Consider the following 5,979-nt stretch of genomic DNA (forward strand, 5'->3'; position numbering starts at 1 on the left):
AAAAAAAAAAAAAAGAACAATTGATCATAGCTTTTTTCTGTTTAAATTATTGTAATAACTCTCTCTCTCTCTCTCTCTCTCTCTCTCTCTCTCTCTCTCTCTCTATATATATATATATATATATATATAAGTAATGTTGTTAAGTTTAAAAACCAAATTAAAGTAAAGGGAAGGATTTGTTGTCTGGTCATGTGGCTCATGCACCAGCATGAGGCCAATGAGGAGATGTGCAAGGGCATCCAATAGAAGGGGTGGGTTAATCATTTCTTTTTGGGTAATTTACAACGCCACCCCTTAGAGAATGCCAGTATTGTAGGAACACCCTCTCTCTTTCACCAAATTAAACTCAGACCCCTATCGTCAGTCAGTGTTTTAGAATATACCAAGAATGTTGACATTAGCAGTTCATTTTTTTTTCTAAATACCATTTTGCCCTAAAAAATACGGGAGTACCGAAATTACCCTCATTAGTTTTAGTCCCCAAATTGATTGAACAACCAAACCTAACTCACTCTCACTTTGATGCTTTTGCGGCTACAACCCCTTTCCGGTGACGGCTGCAACCCCCTTCTGGCGACGGCGTCTACAGCAACTATGACCTCCCTCCAGCTATTATAGTTATGTTATTTTGCTTCTTCTCATTTAACCCCTTTCTTGATCATCCCCATTTGCAAAATGTAACATTCCGAATCCCAAATCGAGAAGATTGAACCAGATGCGAAATCATAATCCATATCTTCATTTTCAAATCCGGAGTTGCTTTTCAATTCACAAAGAAAAGAAAAGAAAAGTCAAGAAACGAAAAAGGAAAACTCTTTAACTGGCCGTTAATGGAGGATATATACCGATGTTGAAGAGGACCTGCACCCATAACGAAGGTTCGTTCTCGAAGATCTTTTGATTCTTGTATTTCGTTGATAATGTCTCACACCGATCACTTAATATTCAAGGACCTAATTAGATTACATTTTTGGGAGTTTTTAGGTATATAACTTTTCATCCCACAGCAAACGCAACGTCCAGCTTTGGGTTAGAGAGGAGTGCTTTTCCACTGTGTCTTGACTGTGTTCAGTTTAGGGGTTTGGTTTACGATAGGGAATAGAGAGTAGCAATGTCTTTTTGCGAGAGTAAGAGGAGCTGCCAATACTTGCTATGATCTTGCGCGAAGGATAGTAAAACTCCCACGGAGCATTATGGGGGGTTTCTCTAGGGCCATTGAACATGGTATAACTATGATGGGAGGGGGTTTGTAGCATCATCACCCGAACCAGCAAGTAGTAGGAGAGATGAAAACAAACAAAAACATAACAAACCTCCTCGCCGGCAACCTAAGATGGTAGCGATGGGAAGTGCAATATTCGTAGGCGACGGAACTGTCAACTCGGCTGAATCTTGTTGGAATCACAGGTCGCAGGTAGGGAGAGAAGGAACGGAGGAGAGAAAAGTGATAAAAGAGGTAAGGGTGAATAGAGGGGTATTTTTGGTATAATAGGATAAGGGTGTTTTACTCATAAGGGGGTTAAAGTGTCATTTTATAGCATCACTTAACACTAACTGACGGCAGGAGGTCCGAGTCTAATTTGGTGAAAGAAAGGGGGTGTCCCTATAATACTGGCATTCCGCATGGGGTGGCATTGTAAATTATCCTTTCTTTTTTAGGTATTTTCGGTACCAATACTTATACCTGGTTATGGGTTAATCATTTTAGAACACCCCCCCCCCTCCCTTTTGTGTGTGGGCACTGGGGGACACAACGAGGCAGTTTTCTTTTTCCTTAAACAAAATAGGTTACAGTGCGGAAGCAAATGTGCCCTAATGTAGAGTTGCTTCTAAAATCGATTCAGTCATGACTTAAGAAATTGGATTGCAATCAGTTGCTGTTGAGCTAGATTTTCAGTTAATGTTGATTTTAACTTATTTGGGAATTGGCCATGAATACAATTGGATCTTCATTTTTTAAAGAGGATGTAGAAGGCGCCATATGTTTGGCATCATCATGCACTCCACATCTAAATGAACTCCCATTGAAATTGTTCTTGGAAACGGTAGATCATATACTCTCCAGTCTCCAACCATATTTTTGGGTGTTAAATGTGGTTCTTGATTCTTAGTTTTTGGAGCCCCATTTCTTCTTTAGAGTTTGCCCCATCACAGAACGCTTTCAGTAAGGCACTGCAAGACCTTCAAAGCAATTAGAAAATCACAGAATTTTACCTCCTTCAATTGGATGGATCTGGGATTGATTGTTCTTCCGAGCGGAGAGAACCCGAGGCAGGCAAGAAGATAAGGTAGGTGTACTCGCTCTAGAGCAGGGTGAACAGGATTTGGTCGGGTTAGGCGGTCGGTCACACTCACAGGTAGGAACAAATACCGTCAAGAAATAAAATGTAGACATTCCCATGGTAGGAACAAGACAGTTGCATGGGTTGAATCGGTTAAAAATAAAAAACCCCTAAAAAATGGGGTTGGATCAGTCAGAATCGGGTTGAATCTGTATTAAAAATCTTAGAATCTACCAAAAAAAAAAGGGTCCGTCTGATTTTGTTTCAAAAAACATGTTTTTTTCATTTTTTGGTACCTAGAAACGGAAAACCACTGTAAAAACCATTTGATTTTAATATTTCTATGTCTAGAAATAGGAACAGAGAAACAAGTTAGACTTGGCCCTGTTTGATGATGTTTCTGTTGTTTCTGTTTCACGTTTTCATAAACAAAAATGGATTTTTTGATGTTTAATAAACCTTTTTCTCGAAACGTTTTTTACAAACATAATGCCACTAAAAACCCCAATAGTATCATCGGATGCCCAAAAGGGAGAGAGGGTTCGGTTGCCTCTTTTTAGGTTTAAATAGTTGAGAGATTTATTGGGCACAACAACCTTTTTTCTTTATTTTTTTTCTCAAATTCGTTTCTAAAAACGACAAAACAAGTCGGACTTGTTTCGGCAAAGTCGTTTCTAGAATTATAAATAGTCATAAATTTTGATTTATGTTTCTAGAAACGGGTGAAATGAAACAACTTTATCAAACGCTTTTTAGGTTGTTTCTCCGTTTCTGGGAACAAAAAAATGCAAAAAATGAAGAAACGGAACGTTGTCAAACAGTGCCTTATTTTTCTATTTTTTTTAAACAAGTGGGGGGATAAAAATTGTCAAAAAACCCGATACTTCACTTGAGTTACACCAACCATAATCCATTGTTGAAACTTCTCGCTATCCAAAAGTGGTGACTCCGACCTAGTTGTGCGAAGCACATAGTTCCAGACTACCTTCATCCTTCTGAAGCTCATTTCCACGAAGCATACCTTCAACTCCAATGCCACTCGTGAGTTGCATACTTACAATTTTTGAACTCGATTACACTGTTGAAAACGGTTTGGAAAACAGAAAAATCAAACAACTTTTTTGCAATTCCAAAAATCGTTTACAGAGAGAAGGAAAAAAAAAAATTCTGTTGTTTCTAGACACATAAATAGCATAAACAGAATCAAGGCCCTAAGAGTACTGGATCAGATTGGCTGGAATCAGAATCAGTTGGACCAGACAGAATCGGGTTGAACTGGTAAACAAAACCCAATATATCAAATCAGATTGGCTGGAATTAGGTGGTTTCCCAATCCCGATTTCTCAAACCTTGATTAGTTTACATATCAATTTTTAGGGAAAATGTTGGGTATGCCGCTGATATCAAGTATTCTAGCACCCATTGTGTCTATCTCTCTCTTCCCTTTTTTCTGAAATGACCCCCATATCCTTCCTGAATGATACTCCATCATGTGTTCCTATTGGTACTATCTGCTAGCATACTTGATATCGACGGCATACCTATCCCTCTCCCCAATTTTTATTACCCATCTCAGAATAATACAAATCTTCTGACAGTGGATGAAATCTTATGTTTTTTTCTTTTTTTTTCCTGGGTAGAAGATGAAATCTTATGTAGACATCCACCAAAAACCGAAAAGAAAATAAAGAAAGAATGTGGAGAGTGTTGTTATAATCGAATCAATCTCAATCTAAGTTGGCCTACAAAGGAGCCCAAGTTGGAGGAACAAGGACAGTGTTGCTACCCCTTTGGATAGAAGAGAGTGTTGCTATAATCGAATCAATCTCAATCTAAGTTGGCCTACAAAGGAGCCCAAGTTGGAGGAACAAGGACAGTGTTGCTACCCCTTTGGATAGAAGAGAGTGTTGCTATAATCGAATCAATCTCAATCTAAGTTGGCCTACAAAGGAGCCCAAGTTGGAGGAACAAGGACAGTGTTGCTACCCCTTTGGATAGAAGACAAACAATAAGACAACACCCAATAAAGAGACATCTTTAATTAGATCATATATATGAAGGAAGTTGATGGTAACTTTATAACAGAGGTGACCTTTCCAAGTAGAGCTGAGCCTCATATTCTGATATTCTCTCTCCCACACACAAAAATAGACAAAGAAATTGACTGTGTCAACAAATTGATTCCTATGGAAGGGAGTAGCCCATTGTATTATCTGAGGATTTTTCTTCTAAGTTGGTTTCAACTTAATGGTTTTTATCGGTTTCGATTTGGTTGTCGATTCAAGTTAACAATTTTAGGTTCAATTGAAAAACACTGGAGAGAATACAAAAACTGTCATAATTAATCGAGATAATTTTACTTTTTAAAATTATAATTGAATCATTTAATAAAGGATCATTTTTCTTAAAAAGAAAATTGAATCAATTCTGATTTAAATGGTTTGATATGATTTGGTTTTGCAATTTACATCCTTTTATTTAATTTATCTTTGATGTGGAGAGAGAAGGGATAGATGAGAGAGATTGTTATGGGTACTTCCTTCACCCTTTTTGTTCATATCAATGAAAAGCTATTATATTCGGTGGCCTATCAGTTGGCCTTGAGAACCAGTATACTTTTTTCCCTTATTAAGTTTTAATGATTTTTATTAAGGGTGGAGCATCGCTGCTTGGTTGCATACATTCTACATCTTTTCACAAGGAGGGTGAAATGACTGCACTACCCTCGTTACAAATGTTCTGACCTTGAGGGTGTCAAAATGAAATAGAAACTGAATACTAGAATCATCGTTTACTATTGAACTGAATCAGACCGCATATAAATGGTGCGGTTTTTAATTTAATAGTTTTCCTTTCTGATTCAGTTCGGCTCAAAATCGAAAAATTGTAGTGCTAATCGAATAAAATCATTTATGAAAAACTGGGAATATTGGATAGGAAATGATAAAAAGGTAAAAAACTAATGAATCTCTTTTCCTACATTTATTTTATGTTTTTGTTCTATTCTTTTTCTCTATAGTTACATTAATACTTAAAAAATAATATAATTTCCCCACATAACAAGGATAAGGAAAATAGAATCCAATAAAACATTAAACAAATCAAAGCAATCATCTATCTATTCATAAGCAAACAAAAGGAGCTACAAAGAATTATTATGGAATATGATGCCACCTCACAAATCACAACTGTAATATGAACCAGAACTAAACTACATGTAAACTAGATAACGAAATCTGATAGAAACTGGAATAAAAGCCAAATGATTATGATTTTGCTGATTCTTATGCAATGTGGTTTTAATTTCACCTTGCTATGTAAATCAAATTGAAACAAAATCGTTTTACCAAAAAAAAAAAAAATTGAAACAAAATCGAATAACTAAAACCAAATCCTTTGACACTCTTACCTGGCCCCTCCTCTTATTGACTTCCACATTGGTGCGGGGCTCACATAGTCAAGTAGCAATCTTTTTTCCTTTTTTGATCAGGAATGAAAAAAAAAAATCTTGAATAATTAGATTTCCAAAAAAAAAAAATTTGAAGAAAAGACTTTTCAAATTGAAATAACCCCAAGTCCCCCATCTATGCATCTGCGATTTAAGTGAAGGTGGTGGGTTGCTCTGCTAGTCTCCTCGAGGATTAGTCGAGATACACGTAAACTAGCCCGGATACCTTGATTAAAAAAAAAAAAAAAA

Source organism: Macadamia integrifolia, unplaced genomic scaffold (genome assembly GCF_013358625.1).
Source record: "Macadamia integrifolia cultivar HAES 741 unplaced genomic scaffold, SCU_Mint_v3 scaffold595, whole genome shotgun sequence".
NCBI lineage: Eukaryota > Viridiplantae > Streptophyta > Magnoliopsida > Proteales > Proteaceae > Macadamia > Macadamia integrifolia.